We start from the raw sequence: 26445 nt of genomic DNA on the forward strand, positions 1-26445 counted from the left end.
TGATAATATTTATGATAGTATTATACGATAATCAACGTATAAATGGGCAAACTATATAATTGATAGATATTCTACGATTTGATACGCCTCAATAAGCAAATTACATAATTTATTGAACTATGATTCATCTGCAGAAATTGTGAATCGTAGCTTTCGAACTGCGGAATATTTATTCGCTTTTTGTACGATCACAAAAATCAAACTAGCGTCAAAACTACGGATGATGGGTATACATCAGTACACGAGAGGGAATATAGCAACTATACTAAATAAATAATAACCATAATAATAATGATATAGGTTTACTCCAAAGGAAAAGTCTCTACTAATATACGAACGGACAGCAAAACGAATATACTCCTCTCATTTCCTGTACGAGTATCAAAGTAAAGAGAGTGAAGGAGATAGAAACATTGTAATCCTGCGGGTAAGAACTGCAGGCAAGGCGCAGTTTCGTTGCCTACTTTTTTGGGCATGGCTCTGGCACGACTTGAGCCCATAATAAAAAAGGCAGCCTAGATTTTAGCAGACAAACAGACACACATACATATGCAAACATATATACATATATGCATATGTTTGTGTGTACACATATATACACAAATGGAGCATTGTGGCCAGATAGGCGAGCACAACAATATCTTTAAAATGGCAGCTTGGCCGCAATGCAAGCGTTTTACCTAGTGCCCGAACGCGTTTTATATGCCTTTCGTTTTCTGCTTTTTATTTGTTGCTGTTTTTTCTCTCTTTTTTGTGTTTTGGCAGCTCCAAATAGTTGGCACCACTTGCATAAAAGCAAACGATCTGTGGCCCCAAAATTGACTACGTCGAAAAATAGCTACCAAGCCACAGCTGCAATTGCTTCAGCCTTGCAAATGGTTTTTGTCCAATGCATGCCACAGTCTGTGGCCTTAATTAAAAAGGCTTTCCAGAGCTGCAAGACAATAACTAAAGTGATGCAAATTCCATATCGAAAGGCACATATTGATTGGCAGAAATTGTATAAGGATAATTTACTTACTGGAGATTTTCCTAACTGGAGCGAATTGAATTAAGTCGGCTTACCTGAAAAGAAAAATACAAAAATATTAAATTTATTCATATTTAAAATTCGATTTTTATAATTTATTTATTTATTATTATATTTATTTATTTGTTATTTATTTATTTATTATTTATTTTATTTATGTATATAATACAACAAATGGTATAAGCATAGTTTACTTATATAATATTAATATTAGTTTTAAAAAATAAATAAAAAAAAGTCCTTTATAAATATCTATAGTTGTATTTAATAAATATATAATAAATAAATATTTAAAATTATATATATTTTTAATATAATATAAATTATAAAATATATATATCACCATAGTAAAAACTTTGCCATATATTTTTAATGACATGTTCTTTTGGATATGCCAAGTAGATAATTTATTCAGCACATGCCAATCTTTAGATCTAGAAACAGTATACATTTTGGCATAATCAAACAAAGAACTGAAGCACATTCATCACTCCAGGTGCCACAAAAACCTCAAAGCTGATCTAAATTTTGCACTCATGCATGAGTTTCAACTCATATTAAATAGCTTCGTGCTCAGGAGAAACTCCATATATTATGAGCCACAATGATTAAAATCAACAAAATGTCTAAGCCTAATCAAAAATCAGCAAAACTTTGAGCTAAATTAAAATGCAAAAACTAATTTAAGATGCTGCACACGTTTCATAAAATCTGTACAGAGTTTGTACATGATTTGCATTTAAATCCAACATAAAACAGATGCAGAAAGAGAGAGAGAGGGACGCAGAGGCAAGTTATAGATATACTTATATATTCGTGCTAAAAGTTTTTCACATATATCAAGTTAAAAACAACAATAAATAATTTGGTCGAATGCAAATACCGCAACTTTAATTAAATGCGTCAATAAATCGCTCAGCAAAAACAAAGAGCCAAAGTGTGCCCTAGGGGAAGACCACAGTGCGAATGCTTGACTAATTGAATGTGCTGCACACACACACACAGACAGACATTCTCATATGTATGACCAAAGAGTCATAGATAATGCCACGCCTGAATTGGGCAAACAACTTGTGCAAACATATTTGCGCAAACGTAGCGCAAACGCTCAGCCATAGCAAAAGGAAATTGAATTGTCAAATGAGATTGGCTGCCCAGCCAAACAAACCACTTTGCCTTCCAGGCCTTCGACCTAATTAAAATTTGCATAATTAATCAACTTTTTCGGACCGAAGAGTACATTAAAAAAACAAAAATGTAAGAGAAAAAAACTTGACGCCCGGCGCCCAAACAGTGCTCAACGGAAGGAGCTAAACCAGTAAAGCGGAAGCGCCTACTAAGTGAAGCGCTCTACAGAAGTGCACTTAAAATTGCATTTGAAATTAATTGAATTTTCAGCCAGCGGGCAACGTGACCCCCCTCAGCCAATTCTCCAGTCTCCAGCCTCCACAGATGCACCACACTCCCTCAACGATAACTGCAAATTTAATAAGCTTCAATTGTATGGTGTGTGTGTGTCAGTGTGTGGGTGCGAAACTCTGTGTGTGTGTGTGTGTGTGTGCATGTGTACAATGGCAAAGAATGTTGACAAAGTCGAGAAATTTTAGCACAGCAGGAGACGCTCAAATAACACAACTTTTGCCAGAGTTTCATATGTAATCAAGATGTGCTTAATACGTATTTAATGTCAGCACAGAAGCTAAAACAGCTCTCTAACATGGCTTAATTCGATACCCTTAAAAAAAAGGGTTGAAATGAACATTCGAGGTATGCGGAGTTATATAGACGTTTAGCCGTATTATCATATTATATAAAGTAAAAACAAATATGTATATTTATACTTGATATTCGCAACTATAAAAAGTTGTTTAATGTAAGCTATTCTAATTGCATCTACAATCCAGTTGAAGTAAATTACCTTGCAATTGAGTGGGATGAGGTAAAACTGGTAAGATCGGATCAATAATGTTATAGTTGTTTAAATACAAAATTCAAAAAGAATTTTGTTTTTTTTTTTTTTTTTTTTTTTTTTTTTTTTTAGGTGTACAGCCTAATTATAATAAAATTTGTTGTCTTAGCTCTGAGTTCAACGAAAAGTAGATCTCATGAAAGTGAAGTGCTTGAACACTGTACATATAACAATTTTGTTTTTTTTAAATCTATTTAAATTGGACTTTGATGGGTAGTTTTATATTATACTAAAAGTCATTTTTTAAATAATAAATATCTATGTTAATATATTTTGAAAATATTCTATTGTATTCTATTTTGGTATTCTCTCAAAATTAAGATAAACAGAGTAAATAAATATGTCTAGAAATATTGAAGAGAACTAATTATTCAATTGCAACCAGCAGCTATATCAATTACTTTATTACTAAACATTTTTAAATAAAATTTAAAAATATATATATTTAATGTATAGAACAAGCTGAAATGGTTAGTATAAAATAAAATTTTCATATTATATATCAAATATGATATACAATAATCAAAACCATTATACAGTGACTTCCAATTTTTAATGGGAATAATAATAAAATAATAAAACTAAGAAATCCAATGTTGTAGTTATAATACAACTTTGAACATTAATATCTAAAAATATATATTAAATATATCTTTATATATTTATTGAATATTTATTCATTTATTATATATTATTCATTTCAAATTTTTATTGAAGTTTATGGTTTCGAGCAATTTGTCACACGCTTTGTGCGCTATAAGTCGAAACAATTGAATGGCTTTTGCAAGGGAATTAAGAGTAAGCTTCTGTCGACGTTGCAATTGCTATTGCATGTGAAAAGCGGAACAAAAGTAGTCGTAAGTGGGGCTATAGTAGCTTTCCGGTGGGCGTTGCTGGGTATTACGTCGAGGACAATTTGAGCCACTCGTTAAGTGGCTTGTTGAGGCCTTGATGACACAGGGTGTGCCGCATTTAATTGCAGTTGACATTAACTAGGTGGCTCAATTGTAATTTTAAATGCGCTGCACATGCTCGGTAGAATGCTATAGATGAGCATAATATAAATGGAGAAAATTATCAATGCTTCCACTGCATTATAAGAGCAGTCTTCAAAATATGTCTGCACACTCTTAGCCACAATATACGATAAGAGTCTGACGACTATACATGGCTCATATCACATCTACAAGTAATTAACATTTGTTTCTGGTAATCAGGTTAGTAGATTCGCTACTGCTGCTGTCAACAACAATAAATTAAAAGTGGCCCTTATCTACGAATGTGTTTAATAGACAGTTAACAACGTTCAATGTTGAATTGTTTTGATAACGCGGCTGCCGTCAAGAACTTAATATCGCATTTGACGACTATGACTTGTTAAATATATAGTAATCAGAACTACTTTGAAGAATTGGATTGGCTATTTTAGTTCTAAGGAAATATTTATTAAGATATGATTAAATTTTTTTTAAATTACATTGTCGACCTCGATTTGGAGTAGTGTCATGGTTACTTTATAATTTATAAATGTTTAGCAATAAGTCTTCGCCTAAAAGACTCTTTAGGAAAAAAGTAAGACTCGCATGCAGGCCCAACCTTAAAGGTTAATGCGGGAAAGCACCTGGTTGCAAGTTGAGGGGCAAGCCTGAAAGGGGAGGCATTTTAGTATTCGGAGTGTCAACCTGAATGTTCATAAAACATTTTTATCTGTCTCAGTACGATATCAATGCGAACTGGAATTTATTATATAGTAGAAGATATAAAATATTTATATTTCGGTATTGTAAATTATTTAGTATATTAGCCAGAGCTTACATCAATAAAAATAATTGAAAATAAGAATTTTAAAAATCTTGTTAACAGTTAATATATCAATATTTTATGCTCTAATAGTTGTATTATACCAAAAATTGTTTATATTTTTTTTAATAAAGCTTCACATTATTAAAAGTACACAAAAATAATTCAAATACAAATATTTTTATACTCTGAACCTATTTAAAACAAGTATAAATTTCTTATTGGTATTGTTATCAGATAGCCTTTAAAAATAACTCTTATAAAATTACAAAACAAGTATTTTTAAAAAATTTTTCCAACCAACATATTTTAATTAAAACTTTTGCTGTTATGAGGTTTCATCATATACATATTTGTTTATATATATATATTTATATACATATAAATATTCAACTGTCTAAAGTTAGGTTTGAAGCCCACAAATCTCAAGCAAAGTTAAAAAACATTTAACTATAGATAGCTGAGAAATATTATGGAAAACATAAATCTAGCCAAATGAGCAACTACAGAGCGACCGAATTTAAAGGCGAGAAACTGCTAGCAGTTCGCTGCAGTTAGTTAAAACAAAGAACGCATCTGTACAAAGGTGATTCATTTTCCATGATTGCTTGCATTAATCATGGCACACAGCAATTTTCTAGATGAACTCGAGCAGCCAATTGCAAAAAGTTACCCAGCTAGCGCCTCGTTTCCCCCCACGCACACAAACAGACACACACATGTGTGTGCTCGAACTGGAATTCTAGTTTCTCTCACACTCATCTATATACATATACTGCAAAGATGCGCGAGTGAAAGTGCATTGTTCCTCAGCGTTTGGTGTTTGATTTATGGGTAGCAATGCATTTTCAATGGTGCCGTGAAAAAAAAGCATAAAAACACAAACAAAATTGGAATGAGAACGAGAAAAACGCTAAAGTACGTGTGTGCTCATGGATTTTAATTATCATCAACGAGGCCATAATATCACAAAGCCTCTTATGTGAAGGGGTTTTTATTTTGTTGTACCTCTGCTATAAGTACATATCACTTTTTGCTAAGTCTGTGATAACTAATATAATTCATTGGATATTTCCCGATCGAGTTTCTTTAGAGGCCAATCGGAATATCAGCATTGACCGACTGATTTCGAAATCAATGCACAGCACTGAGCATATGTTAGGTAGCTCAGATCTAAACACGATGCTCAATATAAATTACAGCAACAAACGCGCTTGTCATACAAATTTTTAATTAATGAAATATAAATATGAAAACAAGATGAAAAAAAAAACACATTTGCACAAAAGTCACGAAATATACAAACGACACCTTCGCCCAGTAAAATCTACAAATAATAATAATAACAAGCGACTGTCAGACAGTGAAGCTCATGGAGGCTACAACAACAACAGCTACAAAAGATGCTCCAGAGTTAAAAGTACGTGCTAGAAGCACAAACATGACGCTCGATGTGGTAATGCCCAGTAGAAAACCAAGTAATTTAATGTGTCAACAGTACAATTTATATTAAAGACTATGTTTAGGGCTCTACTTGCTAAGCTCTACCTATATCTGACAATTACAAAAAAATATTAATGGCAGTTTGAAGAAACTAGTGTGTGATAATATAGAAAATGTAAAAATGATTTTTAAATAATATAAAATTAATTTAAAAAGTATGAATGAAATGATTTGGGCCTAAAAATGAAAATTATAATTTAAATAAATAAAAAAAATAAAATAATAATAATAATGAAAATAATAATTGAAAAAAATTAAATACAAATTAATACTGTTATTATACTGTTATAATAATACAAGACTACACAATTTAAATTACTAATTTTTAAATAAATAAAGTTGAATAAGAGTAACAAAAATAAATTCAAGTTTGTATATAATAGATTTATCTTAAAAATATGTATGCTTTTAATGAATTTCTTATGTCTACTCTAAGATTCATTATATAAATAATATATTTAAAAATATTTACTTTTTTGCAAAAAACAAATTTTTTTGTTTAATGTTGAGTTTTATTTAACACTAATATCAATTAAATTAAATAATTCACAGGAAAACCATAAGCTTCATTAACTTCATTATCTATGTACTTAGACAAAATTAAAAAAAAAAAAAAAAAAAAAAAAAAATACATAAAAAAAACCCGAAAAGTCATTTTACAATGGCATACCAAAAAAAAATATTGAAAAACACTGTTAAAAATTTTAAGAGTATTTACTGAATAATTTTATCTAACATGCGCCGAGCCCTGCATTAAGTTGTTAATCAGTGACAGCTGCTGGGAATTGGAAATTGCATAATTGAAAGGTTAGGAAACATATATCAATGAAATGCTTTATCACTGTCAAGAGCAGCTCTCGAGTGACTCATGCAATTGTTTAAATCCCAGCAACGGATAGACATATACGCGAAAAATCAAATGACTTGCAAATCAACGCAAAAATAAAATATTGAATAAGCGCAAAGCGAAAGTGATGCAGTTGAAGATACTCTAGAAGTGTATTACAAATTAAGGAAATATGCAAAAATGTAACGATAACAATAATAATTTAATAAAATAACCAAGAAATATCTGTTGAGCGTTGCTCAATGCCATTTGTTGATACTCTGAGAAAAAGCTCAGAGAGCAATCGATTTCGTCGCTACTTTATTGTGCGAACGTCGTATTTCTCCCTAAATGATGGACAACTCAAGGCAGTCAAGCGAAAGCCAAGATGAAATGAACCGAGGGCTCTTGCTCAAAGCGTAAACGAATGAATTACTTAAATAATAGTTTCGTGATGTATATACATAAAATTATATTTTACAATTATATAAAAAATATTTGCTTTTTGTTTAGTATAAGACAGATTTCAAATAATACAAAATAAAAATAATAATAATAATAATAAAGGAGATATAAATCAAACAAAAAATTATTTGTAGTAAATTATTTTAAAATAAATCTGTTACTCTTTAAAATTTAGTATGTATATTTATTTATTTTAAATATTATTATACTAAGTTATCATCATATAATTAATTTAAGTTTTAGAGAATATGAAATATAATTATAAAAAAAAATCAATTAAATGTACATTAATTAGGTAATAAAATTTTCAGAGGGATTATAATTTGAGTTTTATTTTATAACATTAGTTATAATTAATATATCCAATTAGATAAGCAAATCAAGAGAAACTCAACAATTACTCAATATAAAATTACAATTTCTGAAAATTAAATTGTCGCATAATCTACCTATGAAATCGTTAGCGCATGTAGGGTATACAATATTGATAAACAAACAGACTTCTTATCGCATGCGGAAGTATGCAAATTTGATGGAAAATAAAAAAACAAATTGCACTCACGCACGCACCGCAGGCGTCAATCACTCAAATGCGACAGCATTTACAGTTAGTCTGACGGCATAGATCAACAATGCTCGCCAAGTACATAGGGCCCATAAGTAAGACAGACAGCGAGACAATCAGTCAGACTGAACAACGCGCATAGTACAGCATTTTGTTTGACAAATTGAGTATGAATATAAAGGAAATGCCAACTTAAGCACCGGCTCAAGTATCTATGGAGATGTGCATAAATTTGAGGTACCCTCAGTGGCACCCCCTCTCAACAGTGTGAAGCTATATTATTCTTATTACTAAACCCATTTGCATATCTCTCGAAAATATTTCAGAATGCTAATTTCTATCAATTTCATTAACATTTAGCCATAGATCAAAATGAATTTTTTTTTTTTTTCATAATTTAGATTGTTAAATATTTGATTAAATACATTTGATTTTTTTTGACAAGTTCTAAAACAACTCGCTAAGACAATGGCTCAAAATGTTTTTTGGAAGCCAGTTGTCAAAAGTATTTAATTATATTTATGAGAATTGTATAAAACATTAAAAAAGTTATATAACCGAACTAACATCAAAATTCTTTTCAGCTATTTGAATTATTCTGTGACTGTTAAGTGCCTAATGCAAATATTATAACTATCTGCATATATACTATATAGCATTTTATAGCATGCTAAACTTTAGTATATGCTGTGCTACTTGAATTTAACAATAGCAACTTTTGGCTAATGATAATTAATGGTGAGTAAATGCTATATAAATTTAAACGTACGTACTTATACATTATTAAGGAATTTTTTAGAACTTCAGGAATTTTGTAGAAGTTTAATAAAATAAACATAATAATACTGGTGAGCAAATTAAAATATATTTTCCAATAATAATTTAGTTTGTATATTTATATATTTTGCATATATTTTATAAACAATTTTGAAAATTAAAAAAAAAAAATTATAAAAATTAAAAAAAAACTGAATGGAATATTTAGAAATATTGTATAAAATTAAATGATATATTTATTATTGTGGCTTTTGAATTAAGTTTGAGTTAGTTTAATTTCGATTAGTGCATCTGATATAAAAATATTGTATCTGATACATATTTTTTTAACACATTTTTACCACACATAATAATATTTTGCTATCAAAAGCATATCTTAATACCTTTCAAAAAAACGAATTGATTGTTGACAAATCAACTTAACACAAAATATTTAAAAAAAAAACTTTTTCAACCAGCTTAAGTACTTAAGCAAACAACCATTAAATGCATCAAAGTAAAAATAAATAAATAACTGTAGCAAACAAACGCAATGCCATGAGAATCGCAGAGAAAGGCACCACGCATAAGTCACATCAATTTGAAAAGCAACAAAACGCTAATTGTTAAATCGGGCATAAACAAATTGTTAAGCATATATATTTTATGAGCTCCCAAACTTAAGCAAAAAAATTTTTTCGTAGAAAGTAAATTCCTATTAGATTAAGTAAGCTAATTACTAAGTACGCTATAAAGTGCTTTCACGCATTGCAGACACTATTCCATTACATTTATCATACCATCATTTATTCGTTAGTTGCGCATATACTTACAATTAATGTTGATATTTTCCAGCTATTAAGTTGAAGCTCTCTACCCACAGACAGATAGAGTCTGCTTGCTTTATCCACAGCTTCGCAGTGAGCAGCTACCTGGGCTTGCTTAACACTTAATTAGCAACATTTTACGTCACGTTAGGCACATTAAATCTTATCAAAGATTGAAGCCTATCGCCCATGTAATAGACACACACACACTTACACACACACCCTGCAACTGTAAAGAAGAAAGTATAACAAAAAGAAAGAAAAAGTAGAGTAAAAGCCAAGACGGAGGGCTGCGAACGACACTTGTGAGTTATGTCAAACGCAATGAAAAGGAAAACGATACGCCCGCTGTCAATGATAATGTTAATGATGATGATGATGCAGCTACAGAAAAAAAACTGGATACAAAAATGATACAGAGATATACACACACACACACAGACACACAGTTGCGTGGCTCAAGCTGAAACTCAAATTACAAACTGTCCAAAAATGACTAGGCAGAGATGCGAGCAATCTGAAAGGATGAGCTCAGTATCAATAATGATTCTTTGACTTAAATTCAGATTTCACTTCTTATTGATAAGTTGCCCCATTACGTTTCAGCACAATTCATGGCCTCACTGTCACTCTCTACAGAGCTCAATAGCAGCAAAAAATAATAAAAATAAACAAAAGAAAGGCAAGTGAAAACATATAGGCGGGCATAGCTGACTAGATAATATTTGCCTAAAAATATTTTAATGCATACCAAAAATATTATTGAAAATATTTAAATACCAAATAAATAACTTTAAAAAACCAATATACCCTTCTCCACTTCACAACAGAGTACAACAGAAATTGACAGACTGACGCTATCGCCACGTACAATCGAGTGCAAATGAGTCAAATATACAAAATAAAGCTTTTACTTGTGTGTGTGTGTGTGTGAGTTTACTTTTTTGTTTCGCGTAGACGTCACATCAGTTTGCTCTGTAAAAAAAAACCCTAAAAAAAACTGAAAATTTTGTTTATTCCCAGCTGCTCTGTACGCCGCAGGGTAATGTCAAAATTAATATAAAAACAAAAATGAAAACAACAACAAAATGGCGTCACGCTGCTAAAGAAATGTAAAAGCCGTTAGCTTGTTACGTCAAATTTAAATCAAAATGCCTTGCTCATTTTTGGCTTTCAAATTGGACTGAAGACAATTCTAATTGGATTTCAGCTAGATTTGTTTAAGCTTTAACTAGCCGTGACATTTGTTTATTATATTTTGCTTTTTTAGCTAAAATGAAAGCTAAAACGCGATTTGACAGATTTCATTAAATAAATCTAGAGTATTCCATTTTTTAGAATCCTATTTTCATATTTTATGTAGTAAATATATTGTTATAGATTTTAGTTTTAGGACAAGCTCTATTTTGCTATATACATACATATATATTTATTTTTTTCTTTCTTTTTTTTAAAATTATATTATTAAAATTTATTTCATTGCAAATTTTATGAGATATTTATAAACTTTACTCTTTATAAATAACATCAAGAAGCCCATTCAAATCATATTTGCAATCCCTCTAAATCAGTCAATTTAGATGCCTCTACGATCTCTGCAAATGCTCTACCTGAAATGCTCTGATTAAACCTGATTCCAGCCATATGTCAACTCAATTAAGAGCACAGGCTTAGAGCTCTATCTCTTTCTCATAATGATAATCGGAATGTAATGCTCCATTTTGTATTGCACTCGGTGAGAGCTCTTTACTCGATGCTCACCTTGTTTACACCTGCATAAATTCCTCGATTGCAAATGCTGCGAAAAGCACACGCAAGCATAATTCTGCAACATCGAGAACAACTGAAGCTAGTTACTTAAGTGTGGGATGGAGAACGGGGAGTGGTGAGCCAAAAGCCTCGGATGGAAGCACACTAAAAGGCTCTTACTATTGCTCCGTCATTGGCTGTGATGCCGGATCTTCCTCTCTCCCCCCACCCTTCATCCCTGTATGTTTCTCTTTGCTCGTCTCGTTCCCTAGCTGCCTGCTGTCTGCCTGCTAAAGCCATAAATTGATTTATGATGTCTGCCGCATTTTTAAGCGCCAAAAGTTATGCAACAGAACGTTTGGGGAAGGAAGATTGTGGCAAGTGGCCGCAAAAATGTTTCCATATTTTCTGTTTGGCTTCAACAACTGTGCAAGGGCGTGGCAGACTACTACCGCCCCCTTCCGCTATACTCAAATGCAGTGCGGCTGTTGCTACTCCTGCTGCTGCTCTTGCTACTCCTGCTGCTGCTGGAAGTGTCAAGTGGGCCTCTAGAGTCCCCGTTTTCGATTTCTTGTGCTCATTCCTCATGCTCTCAGCGTATCGCTTCTGGCCCATTGCCGCTGCTCTGGCCATCATTTTTTATTAACAATCATAATTCATATTTATTAATGTGCTCAATTTGTTTTTAATGATATTATGTGCATCGGGCGCCCGTGTGTGTGAGTGTGTGTCGTCCGTGTCTCTGTGGTGGGAAATGAAGAACGTGTGCTCTGATTTACGGTTGAAGTGTCGTAAATATTTTGCCTCAGCCTGTCAAGCAGCTACAAGCAAATAGACACCGCCCCCTCTCCCTCTCCTTTTCCATCTTACACACACACCCTCAGCGACCTGACTCAGGTAAAGTTTGAAGTGGCGTGTGTTTACACATATGATAATGGAGCTCGCTTTTGTGGATCATGATGTGTTAAGTGTTGTGAAACGCCCGACAAAATTCTGTTTATGCTGACAGTTAAGTTAAGTAGCTATAAATCTATGCGGCAATGTGCCAAGTTTTCAAATTTACTGAGATTAAAATTTAAAGAAAAATTTATTTAAATTTGTGAGACATAAAATTGTATCTTTTTAGTACTTTTTTTATTTTCAATTTAGAAGTTTTCTTTTTAAAATTCATTTTTAAATTTAAATATAAAACCTTTAATATTTTCCATAATTTTTAACTACATACTCTTGCTCTCCAATTTTTAACCTACAAATTTCGCCTTTTAAATATTTGCCTTAGAAAATTTCTATTCACTAATATATTGTAATTCCATTATATATTTGTTGTAAATTTCACTGCCCATACTAAAAGTTTACAGTAGATATGTTTGTAATTATATTAACGTTTATTCATAGAAAAATAATATGTATGCGCGACACTCCGTTACGCGTGCTAAAACTCAACTCTCGCTTATATATAAGTGTAAGGTTGCCAGACATCTCAATAATCGGCATTATAGTTTTTAGTGTTGCCAATACTTAATATCGATAGATTTTCAACACCTCTTCTCAACACAAATTATATTATATTATAAACTTATTTTCATTATCTTTCGAAAAAAAAAAATTGTATCACAATTTAATTTAATTTTACATTGTTAAGTTGCTCACCGCTCAAAATTATTTAATTTTAATTTTTAATTTAATTATCTTCCACTCAAGCCAAAACAGTTTTCTATTCATATCACGCAAGTTCTAAATAGAAAATGGATTTCCCCCTTAAACTGACATATATTTTCTCAAAGAATTTTAAGTTTTTCTTTTCATACAACATTTTGGACGCTCTTTAGAAAAAAAAAAAAGAAAAATTCCATTGCCAATCATTACGATTGAAAATCACTAAAAGTAGACCAAAAAAAAACCTCTGATAAAGTAAAGAAAAAATCCCTCAATTACGAAAAAGTTGAAAGCAGTTGAGGAAAAAAAAGTGAAACGAATCCCAAAGAACCGCACAAATCCAAACAAAACAACTACAAGAATAACAATGGGCAGCCCAGAAGAAGAGAAAAGAAAACGGAAAAGGAAGAACGCACACAATGCGGCTGGCCCAAGGAAAATGGACATGAAAGCTGTTGGCAAATGACTTGGCCAAAAACCAAATACAACAAGTAACAGAAGGAAAACAACAACTTGGCAGTCAAACACGCAAAACGACGAAATGATTAAGAGCGGACCAATTCCACTAAGCCACAATAACAAAACACAGAACAAAACAAGAAGCAATTTGCTCTGCCTAAGGATAATGCTCAGCTAAGTCGGGCCAAACAAAGGTGCTGTAAATGATTGTAGAAAAGACGAAACTGAAACGGAATAAGAATCTACATTTTAATTAAGTAGCATTTGAAATGTTAACTAAGTCTACAATTTCACTTTATGCGAAAATCTTTCGTTTCTTTTATGCTAAACGAGCTAGTTGGCCTAGTTTCAAAATCGATTGGCGATTTAAGTTTAATTGGACTTTACGAATAAAACTATCTAATCCTTTTTAAATTACACAAAGTAGTGCAGGGAATTAATCTAAAGAATGGATTATAGTTATAATCGTAGATATAAAAATAGCAAATTAAATGCGATTTTGCATAGGTTTTTAATTGAGATTTAACTGAATTTTGGTCGAATTTCAAATTAGCACAAAAGTCTTAGATGTAAATTAGCTTATAGATTTTATTTAACTGTATCTTTCGTCGCACAATTTTAATCCAGCATACTAATCGATGCTGCAACTCGACTCTCAAACGGAAAAGTTAATTTTGCTTTATGTATTATAATTGTTTCGATGGCAAAAATTTGTTTAAATAAATATTTTAATCGATCTTAATACAAATCATTCACCGAATAAAAACAATTTTTTTTTTTACTTTAAAAAATTATATAATATTAGTATAAATTTAAATATTATTTGCAAACTATATTTTTTTCATTCCCACTTTGATTATTTCAATCATCATTTATTGTAATACATACATTTTGTAATGATAATTTGCTATGCCAATGTGACTATTATTAAAACTATTATTTTCTTGTGGCGCATTAGTTACGCAAAACTGAAGTAACTTTTGTTGTTTGTCGCACAACGTAGAGTGTCGAATGGCGAAAACAAAGCGCCGTGTGCCCATTTCCAAGGCTCTGGCTGTGCAAATTTTGGTCAAGGACTTTTCGCCTGCTGCATGCTAATCCTTTTAAGCAGCTTTTCTGTGCACCTACAGTGCGCACTCTAGAAGTTGGGTCGGCTCTGCATATACGATGTATTTGCCGCCTGTCGACTGGCGTCTCCTCTCATGGGCATAAATTAAAACAATAACAGCAATAACAACTGGCATAGGAAATGCTCCAGCGTTGCATAGCTGAAAACTTTATGACATTGTTGTTATACCCTAAATACAAGTGAGAGTGGATCAAACGAAAGGGCATATTGGTTTTAAGTTAAGAGATGTAACAATTTTTTAATTGAGCTCATCAGAGACACTGAATCTAGGCTAATATATTAAAGATATATGTATATATCTTTCCATGGATTCAAAAGACTTACATTATGAGGAATATCTTAAAGGACTAGAGATATAGACTTCAAGATCTCGTACCATATCTATATTTTGACATAATAAAATTATGAGAAAAAAACTTTTTTCAATTATAATCTAAATCAGTCCAAGTTATTAGACAGAGTATATCCTAGTCGAACCCTCCCGTTACATGAACACTCTTACATATTTCTATTTGTTTTCGTTTTCCTTCGGCGGCAACTGCAGTTTTCTTAACGTTTTTCGTCGCCCAGGAAACAAAAGCCAGCGCACTCGTAACTAACACATGAACATTTATTTTCATTTCCATTTCCGCATTGTGCACAGCATTTCAGCATCTTCCTTTCCTTGCCTTGCCACTTGCTATTCGCTTTTCACTTTTCACTTTTCCAGCATTCTCAGTGTTGCTTAGCGCGTTTTTAATTTGCTGTCATATTGTCCCCTCTGCGGCTGTCAGAGTACAGCATACAGAACCGAAGCATATGGCCAGTCTGAACAGCCTGCACAGCCTGACGCACACCCACATATGGCCATCTGTCAAATTTGGGGCATTGTTAAAGTTTTAATGAGTTTCTGTAAAACTGGCCAACATGGACTTGCCACAGCAGAGATCTGGTCACACTCCACTCTACTCTATGCTATGTAATATGTATATAAATATAAATATATATGTATATAAAATCCAATTCAGGTAACTCAAAAGTTAACCTAGACTTATCTACTTAAAAAATATTTACATATGTATATATTTTGCCATTTAGCTTAAAAAACAAACTTTGGTAACAATTTTAATATTGTTCGTTTTTGCAGGAGCAACAAAAGGAAACAGAAAATTTCGAAAAATAATTTAAGTTAATGATAATTTATATTAATGTAAATAAATATGAAGCTAAATGAAAAGTTAAGTTAAATAAAAATAAATAAGCTAAGGCATATTCCCAATACTTAAATATTTTAATTAAATGTAGAAAAAAATTATATAAATACATATAATTAATACAACCAAAAAGTAAACTTAATATTTATCACCAAACAGTTAAATGGCAAAATCTTTTCATTTAAATTTTAAAAAATCTTCTCCAATGACTTGTTTAAGCTGAAACTCTACCTAAGAAAATATTTAATAAATTACACCATAATATTTCAAAGAATATCGCTAATAAATAATTTCTATTTTATTATTTTTATTATGAAATTGTAATAAGTTAAAGGATTATTAAATTAAATTAAAAAATATACAATTCCTATGTAAAATAAAATATTTCGTTTTCTATTACTTAATTAACTTTTATATAATTGATTTTGATTGATTATTTAATATTATTTAATTGACAAATAATTTTGTTACCTATTTTTTTACGTATACTATAATTAGTTATAGTTATTTTTGGTAATTTTGGCTAAATTAAATAATAAATAGATTATTTCTTCGTCTATTATCGTTGAACAAGGAACTAGTCTATGCATATTTCAAACAAATTCCTACAGCAGCAATTCATAATCATCTCTATCAAATAATCATTTATACTTTTAGCAAACTTTACACTTAGCAAATGACTAACATAATAATGAGCATAAATATTTCAGAAACAGTTTAAGATATTTACACACAGTTTTATGAAATGGCATATCAATTCAAGCCGCAATTCATATAAAAGACGCACACAAAAACTATCGATTTTCAAAAGCCACAAAGCCAATGGCTATCGATAAATAAACACACACACACACACTTGTACACAAAGACTTGTGTGTATGTGTGTTTGAAAGCTTTTAAGCAATCAACTAACTGAAAAGCGCGCATACAGCTCAAAATTTATAATGTATTTTGCGCAAATTCACTTAAAAGGATGCTCAGCCTGAGCAACAAACTTGGCCAAGGCAATCAAGTGTGAATACATATGTATGTATGTGTGAGAGTGCTATTGTGTTAGTGTATGTATGTGTGTGTGAGTGTGAGTGTGATTGTAGTGCTGCTTGTGGCTGCGTCTTGGCCTTGCGCCTTAGCCACACACAAGGGCCACATTCACTCAGCCTCTGTCAAGTTTGAGTGGTTGTCTGCTGCTGCTGCTGCGGCTGCTGCTGCTGCTGCTGCGGCTGCTGTTCATCTGTCTTGGCGAGCCTGCAACTGCATCGATGGCGTTTTTCTTCCTCTTTTTGGCCTAGTGCCAAATACATTTAAGCAACCAGCAGCACGTGCGGTCTGTGTCAGCAGCAGCCGCTGCAGCAGCAGCAGTCTAACAGCAGTTAACAATATATAATTAAATTGATCTAGCTAAACTCAAAATGGCTTACATTGGACTTTCGACTGGACTTTAACCGCACTGCAGAAGTTCACAACAGTTTAAGCATTGCAATTACAACCACTACAACAACAACAACAACAACAACTGTCTGGAAGTTGTTCTACAGTGTGCCCGTTTGCATAACAATTAGCCACACTTGGCGTCTTCTCCCCAACTCTCTCGAAACACTTTAGCCAATGATTTGTGCAAATGTTTTTGACGTCGCGGCGTCTTTGCTGCCTCTGCCTCGGCTGGCGTTCTGGTTGTCGTTGTCGCTGGGCTTTGTCTGGCTCGACTTGTTCATTTGCATATTAATTACAACAAAGCACGCAGATGTGGTTTTTGCTTTTGTTGCCTTCTGCTCGTGCCCGAGTGCCGACAAGATTAATTGTGCCCGCGAATCCTAAAAGTAGACTACAGTGTTTTTTATGCGCCCCAGTCAAGTGCCCAGGCCGGGATGCTAGCACACTTGGCTATTAGCGAATGGCAATGGCTTTGTTGTAATCGGGCTCAGTTGGCGCAATCAATGACAGCTTGTGGCTAATCAATGCGCCAATAAGTGGCAGCAAATTATCGCTGATTGATGGCTAGATCAAATGTATACACAGCCAGGATAACAAGGCAGATGAATTGATTACCGCAACTGTGATTAGCATCTCCGGCGTGCACGTTTTTGCTCCATTTGGCTAAACGAATCCTAAATGATCTTTAGCGCAATTAAGGCAGCACTTAACGTGTCTTAAAAAAACACATCAGTTTTTATTTAAATTAGCCAAGCGTTAAATTTCCATTTTCCCACATTTTTTACATACGAGCAAAATATTTTAAGTTCATTTCCAAACTATTTAAAACTTTACTTATTTGTTGTTGTGCTACAATACGTCAAATGCATGTACGCAAATAATTTCAAACTCGAAATATATTTTTAAAATTATCATTTTATCCAGGTTGAATGGTTAAATGGATTATCGTGAGAGTTTCATAATATAGATATCTCCAAAAGAATTCATAGAAAATGTAGTTTTAAAATATATTATTTACCGAAATAAATGAATTGTTATGAATGCAATTTGGATATACATATATAAATATATATGTGCTTTATGAGATTTCATTGAACAAATTTTATCAGATTTTTGGCTAAACCTTTAAGTGGAAAAAAAATTTATATATATACACACATAAATAAATTCATACTATTTTGAATTTTGCAGGATAAAGCAAAAATAAAAACGTAAGTCATTTTTATTAATTTCTAATCTTATAAAGCAATGACCCGACAATAATAGTATTTTTGGACTATAAACGGTTTAATACTCTGAACCCCAAAATATGAAAATGGGAAAAAGGGTATATTGTTTTTTTTTTTTTTTTTCTTGCTAAGCCCATAGCAAATTGAATTTGCTGTGCGTGCAAAAAGGAAACGTTAAATAAAATAACAGCGCGCTGAAGGGTTCTAGTGAATAACTTTCAACCACCATTGCGAAGGGACTTTTAATTTTAGGCTAATCCTTAAAAGGAGTAATTACCTTAATCTAGCTTCATAATTTTGGGGCTTGCGCTCGAAAACTTTGAAAATAATACGCTATTTTGTATATAATAATTCTTAAGATCTTAACTCAAAAACTTTAATAGACACAACTAACGAAATAATATAATAATAAATGAAAAAAATAAATAAAAATAAATAAATAAATATATAATAATAATAATACAGAGAAATTATTCAGTATTATGAATAAATTCGTATTCATTCAACAACAAATACATTTCGAGTGTTTTAATTCATTTATTCATTCAGTTAATATGCAATACATTGCACGTGTTATGAAATGTTGTTGAACTATACATTTAATATGCAATATTATTTTAAATAATAATTAAACTGATACAAATGAATTACAATCAATAATAAATGACAGCTCAACTGAAGTTCAACTCACCTTATCCAAAATGTTGAGCGTGGGGCGCAGCTGGTCTTGGTCTGCAAGAGATAAGAAACAAATTCAATTAGCAATTGAAGTGCCGAACTAATTGCTCGAATGTAAAATAACAATTCGGTAAATCGAGCACGAAAATGCCGTTGAAATTAGCCCCTAACACTCAGTCGACTAAGCGCAATTTGCTCAATGGACTGAAAGCATTCAAGTGTTATGAATGCATTTGAAAGATTTTTAATTTTTTTTTTTTTTTTTTTTATGGTCGAGTTTAAAAAGTAACGCATAAATTGAGAAAGTTTGACGCATGGCGTATTAAAAACTTTATTTGAAGATATCGTTAAATTAATTAATTCAACTATATACTTACAAGTTGGACTATGAAATATCCTACAATTTCTAGGAAACCTCAATATTTATATATGCTCAGAAAATAAATATAATTTATCTATGTTTGAGATACAAAGTTTGAGATGTTCAATTAATTTTCATATTTATAATTTAGATTAGATTAACTTTTTTTCATGTGGCAGACGGACTTACTATCACACGACAGACTGATTGACTAACTTACAGACCTACGATATCAGCAATTTATACACCATAATAATAGTTAAGTACCAACAAAACGTTAGCCCTATTATCTCAGGAAATTTTTTGATAATTATTTGAAAACTATTGGCGAATGTTTTTTGCGCGAGTGGATAAGGAGAACCGCTACGCTTGGTTTTTATAGGGACACTGAGCTTATTGTGGAAAAAAGTTGCATATCAAATATCATATTGATATTTTTCAAAACTTTTAATATCATCGATACGATTTCTTCAGAATATTCGACAACCTTATGCTAGCGTTCCCACTAATATGAGAATTACCAGATCAACCAAACTTTAATTTGAATAATTTAATATATATTCAATTTACAGTAAACTTTTTTCCTAATTTCTATTTGAGTATAAAAAACAATTGTCATTAGCATAAACACAAACTTTAAAGATAAAAGAAATGAATTCACAGAATATTAAGTAGGCTTTCGCCCACTGGCAAAAAAAAATGGAGGAGATTAAAGAAGAAGAGCTGGAGTGCACACATTCCGTACTATAATGACTTTTCAACAAACTACGTGACAAGGAAAACTTTCTCGAGAATTTGGCCATAAACATAATTAGCAAAAGGTCTGCACAGCCTTAACCTCATGTGGGCGGAGCCCACTGAGTCCGCATCGAGCACAGCTGAAGCAGAACAAGTACAATCTGGGCAGCAACCAGAGAACGTTGCCTCCTCCTGCTCGTACTCCTCCTGCTTCTCCTCGTCGGCCCACTCCAGACAACGGAAGTCAATTTGTATGGCTCGTTGAAATTTGCGTGAATATTGCAATTTGGATTCAGTTTGAAGGATGTTATGGTTAACTAACGGCAGCGATAAGAAAAACATTTGTAACCAAAGTGCAAACAATGCGAAGAGTTGAATATTTAGCTTAGATAAGCTGCAAATTAATGAGAGAAAAGACTATAAATCATTACAAAAGAATTTAAGAATAAATTAGAAAAGGTAGATAATTTCTCATTATATAAATCCTCACGTAGTATTATTGTTTTAAGCATTCCCACACACAGACTGCAATATTCCAGTCAATTTGAATGAATAAACCATACAAAAATAATTTCGAATTGCATTGCAAATTGGGAACCAAAATAAAAAAAATAAATAAATAAAAGAAAATCAACAACATGCGAAAAATCAACATTAGGTATCAAATCACAAATTACAAAAATTTTGCCATTTAAATGCGCAGGGCTCAGTGAACGGAACCACAAATGATACCCCGGCGAATGCTGCTCTAATGAGTAATGAAAACAGATTTATCGGCGAGCTTATTGTATTATTTTCGTTGCCGCTGTTGCTCTTATTGTTGTTGGTGCTGTTGCGCTTTTGCAGTAGCCACTGCGACAATAACGATATAAAAATACATTTTTTATGCCCCAGAGGGTAGAGACACAAATCACGAAGCATTCGCTTTAAAAATTCTTGAAAATTAGTCAGCACGGGAAAAGACCGTGATTTCTTAATAAATTTCAGTAAGGCTTGGGTTATTGAACTAGACGTTTGTTATTCGATATTAATACAAAAAAAAAAAATATAAGAAAAAATATCGAATATATAAATGCAAATTTAAGAAGCATAAACAAAAGCCTTAAACAGCAGATAAAGTTGAATTTAAGAGCGCTAATCGATTATTTATAGAATACCTAATTTGAGTTTAGCATACGAAAAGAATAAAAACTTAATTACGTAAGCGTAGATAACGAAATTTTTGAAGACATTCGCCATCATTAAAGTTGACTGATGGCTAAGATTGATGCGAAATCTAAAGACTTTGGATTTGTATACAATGAAAAAAGCATGTGTTATTGATAGAGAGTTGACTTTTGTGGCATTTAACATGCTTTCAAATTGGTTTTTCTTGTTGGCCAATTCTTGAAGAACAAAGCTGGAAAGCAGGTTAAATATAAATAAATATAAATATAAATATAAATACAATGAATATATTTTAGAACTTTGTGAAGGTCGAGAAAGAAATGATAAAGAGTAAACTATTTGAATGCTGGGAATAATTTCAAGATAGCCTAAGAGCTCATTTAAAAAAAAAAAATTATTTTTTAGATATATAAAAATTAAAAATATTTAAAAATTAAAAAGACATTTAAGAAACGTGTATTCATTATTTAGTAAGTGATAGATAGCTATATCTTTGAAGCAAAAAATATTACATGATAAAGCTAGGCTTACAAATTTATAATACAATATATTATTTTTAAAATACACATACTCACATTACAAAGAAGCATAAAAAAACCCTTAATAAGAATCCACAAATTAGCTATACATAATAAGCTAACACATTACATAGATCGACCCACCCCATTAGGTTGCCTTTTATATATATGCACCTAACGCTTTAAGAATCACCCTTAAATACACTTTACAGGTCGAGTTCTAGTTAAACTAACGCCGCATGCTTCCCACTTCAATTCAATCAACCGTAAACAGAAACAGACCTCCTGCCCGTCGCATCTGTGCCTGGGGCACTTGTCAAGCGAACAGCACATGGATGTGCACCTTGGCCACGCCCACTCGCCAAGGTGTCAGCACATCACACGCCCTGTTTGAGGGCCACCAGTACCGGCCCCACCCACCAAATGGTTGGGTGCCTAATTGCTAGGCGAACGCAAAGGAAATATATTTTATCATCTTTCCCTAGCTGTCGAGCTGTTTGTCTGCCTGCTTGCCAAGTTGACTGCCTTACGGTTGCTATGACACCTGCTTTTACCAAGAATTCCAGTCACTACTCAGCATAAACATAAGCCAAAGGCATCCTGAAAAGTCCTTGATAACAAATTATATAGTTTTGAAAGCTAATTAGCAGAAAGTTCTTTTCAGTCACCTCTAGCTCTCCAAGATTTCATATTTTAAGAATTTAAATTCTTTCAGCAAGGAAAAAAGTAGTAAAGAAATAAATAATATAAGTATTATAAAAAAATACATTTCAACTAGAAACAAATTTATATTTTATATCAAAAAATTAAAAATAAAATAAATAAATTTTTAAAAATATGTCAAATAAAAGATAATTACAAAAAAAAGAAAAGAATATATATATATATATATATATATATATATAATAAACAAAATTATATAAATAAATAATAATAATATAAAATAAAGAATTAATAATCTAAAATAAAATAGAAAGTATAACAAAAAATAATAAAAATTTAAATATTTACATTTATATTAAGTCTTACAACCAAAATGATTACAAGCTCAAAACAAAACAAAAAATATCAAATCAATCAACTCTAAAAAATTGAGCTTATGTTTTTTTTTAATTATCAGAGTCTACATTCTGTTACCATATCATTTAGCTTTGAATATTTTGCATTTAATTAACTATATATAGATTTGATAGACAAATATAATAAGCGGAAAAAACATTTAAATTATTTAGTATCAGATACAAAAATCAAATAATTGACATAAACAAAAATGACAAAAATGACTAAGAAACTTTTCGATTTAATGATAAGTTTCTAACAGACTTTTCTTAATCTTTAAGTTTTATGATATTTGATATCTTGCCATAAAATAATACCTAGCCCAACAAATGAAGACAAACACTTTGATAAGAATGAGGGAAATTATACTAAAATGACTAGCAGATAAACAAAAGTTTATGATAACATCAATGACTAATAAAAATTATGTACATATATATATATATATATAGGACATTTTTCGTTTCCTAAAACAATTGAAAGAAGTCTTATCACTAGACAGTGCTTTAACATTCCAGCATAATATATACGTTAGAAGTATATATTCACGCTGCCGTTATTTGATATCTTAAGGGCATATTGTCAATAGCAACGCTTTTCATAAAAATAAATAAATAAAGAAAAAAAGTAAATAAATAAATCATTGCACTTTCAGCGCATTGAGACGTAAGCACAAAATCATGGGAATGTCGTAAAAACGCAGCTAACTGTGAAAATTTGCCTTGCCAAAAAGCGAACAAATAAGGGAAAATGAAAAGAAAAAGGAAAACTGAAATTCTATTGATGACCAAGCAAGCAGGACGAGTAAGCCAGCTAAACAGTCATTTTTCGCCAACACGAACCCGAGTTCAACTTTTACAAATGGCCAACTTTGAGTTGGGCAAATGGAAAACGAAAGAGATGGTATGACTCCATCGACAGAGGAGAGAGAGAGAGAGATAGATAGAGAGTGAGGGGTATGAAAGAAAAACCAAAAAAACAAAATGCACAAAATGCTTATTTGCGGTTAACCACAAAAGTGTAAAATAACACCAAGCAAGGGAAGCATGTTGTCATAAGGGTACCAAACCAGTCCTCCCACCCCACCCCCGCCCATTTCACTTCCCCCTTCCCCCACTGAGCTTGCGATGGCGACTAAAGCTGGCTGACAGCTGATTCGAGACGTCTGTGAAATGGGCTTGGCTTACATTTAAGGTCGAGTTTCTGATTAATTCAAGTGTAAAGTGTATTGTGTTCACTTCTTTTAAATATGGACTGCAAATAATTTGGGCCAAGGTCAGTTACCTTGAATGGGGTTTAGTCGGCGGATATGGCCGAGTACAAGTACGTGAGTTGGGTCGCTATCGCTTGATTGAGTTTTTTGGTAATGACGCGCATTAATTACGGCTAAAGTTCATTATCAAGGGAAACGGGTGAACATCAAACTTTTTGAGTGGTTAAAAAATTTGTATGCAGGAAATCAAAAAGTTTACGCAATTAGCACAGAAAATCGATTGGCTCAATTAATAACGAGTTAAAGGAGCAAGAAGAAGAGCTAGAAAGCATTCCCAGACGGATGGGTGTATTATGTTTCCTAATCTTATCATGCTCATACTCAGCAAATAAAATTATAAAATAAAAATTACCTATCAATACAAATGTATTTATTTTTTTAATTTGATTTCGGATTCCCTAGTGAATACATTGAACTTTATTATTTAATTGACTCACAGTCATTCCAATTTCAAACTTCGAGTCTCACGATCGTTTAACATTTTTTTTTTTTTTTTTTTGCTAAAAGCACGTTTAAAAAAATATATGTAATAATAAGTTATTTAAAAGTGTAAATAAAAGAAGTATACAAAATTTTAATGATAAATCCAGAAATTGAATAAAAATATTTGTATACCAAACCCCATTTTTAATTAAAAAAAAATTATTATTTAAAAATGTAAAAGAAACAAAAAAAAAAATACTAAATACAATATTAAGCAGAAATTGAAATTAATGCGGCATTTTAAATTTGCAGACAGCTTCATAAAGAAAAAAGAAACAACAAATGTTAACCCGCTGAACCCTGACAGACAACGCACGTGCCCCCATTGAATACATATTTAGCTGTTGTTTTTGTTGCCATGACGCTTGCTGCCAAACGAATTGCGTGTAAACACAAAATATATGTATTCCCCTATCCAGTATATGTGAACATATATAGCATATGCATGCTAGCAACTTATACCAACCAAACAGTCTTTAAAAGCGGCCCAAACCACTTTTGCTCTGTGGGTCAGGGGACTGAATGTGTTACTTTGCCCCATCGATTGGTGGTTGGAGTGCTTAATTAATTATGCGCCTCTGAAGTCGCTGCAGTTGGGCAATTAATAATTCAGTTGATTTTAAGCTTTTAAACATTAATGCACACATCTTCCAACACTTTGTTTAACAATGATTAAAGAGAGAGGTATTATTAGATTTTTAAATTAACAAAGAATATTCTGATATTTGCATTTAGCCTAACACTAAATTGTATTTAAACAGAAAAAACACTTCATCAACAAATTTAACCCAACAAATAGAAAGAACTTCATCAACAAATCACTCACAGTATCTAATCAAATATTAATGAATTTCAAAAAGTCATTAGCTGTAAGTGCTGGACTAAAACCTGCTTAAGAACGATGATAGGACTAAGAAATTGCTCAGGTGTTATTGACTACAGATAATCAAAAGTAAATGTATAAAATAAAAAAACTTGGTATTTTCTAATCTTATATTCACACCGTTCTTTTAGGTAATTAATCTTTTAGTTTTTTTTTCGTGTTTTTTCTTATATTTAGAATCTTAGATAATCCTGTTTGGATTTTTTTGTAATTCGAAATATGCATTAGAATGCGCTTGAAAGCAAAAATAAATTTTCAGTACAATAAAAATGATTACACTTAAATTGTTGTATTAAGTAAATACTGAAATATCGGTTTATATTTAAAAACTATTAAAAAAGCACTAAGCTTCAAGCCTAGATTTATTTGTTAAATACAGCATATAGGAAATTGTTAAATTTAATTAAATATAAATATTAATTATACCAAAGATAAAGGCATGAATATATAATAAAATAAAATAAAGAATAATACAAATACTAATTTCTAATAATAACCTTCTGCTTTTCATTTAGTAAATTTGCAATTATAGTTAAAAAAAAAAAATAATAGAATAATAGGAAAATTATGTAGAACATACAAGACTATATCAATTAACATTCCACAAACCCCATAACTCTATTCAAGTAAGTACTTATATATTTTTATGCTTTTTAATCAGCATCTTTAGCTATTGCTAATCGCAAATTCTACTCACT

At 31.5% G+C, this 26445-nt stretch overlaps 1 protein-coding gene across 4 annotated transcripts in view; it reads right to left on the bottom strand.

The window, feature by feature from the left end:
- Window positions 1-26445, bottom strand: part of LOC6576783 (beta-1,4-glucuronyltransferase 1) — a 78306-nt gene that overhangs the window by 48104 nt on the left and 3757 nt on the right. For all 4 annotated transcript variants that reach the window (XM_015165375.3, XM_015165372.3, XM_044008563.1 and 1 more), the window contains one exon: window positions 19279-19319. The gene's annotated coding sequence lies outside the window, so the exon portion shown is untranslated. The remainder of the gene's footprint in view (window positions 1-19278; window positions 19320-26445) is intronic.

The sequence above is a fragment of the Drosophila mojavensis genome, unplaced genomic scaffold, assembly GCF_018153725.1.
Source record: "Drosophila mojavensis isolate 15081-1352.22 unplaced genomic scaffold, ASM1815372v1 contig_36, whole genome shotgun sequence".
NCBI lineage: Eukaryota > Metazoa > Arthropoda > Insecta > Diptera > Drosophilidae > Drosophila > Drosophila mojavensis.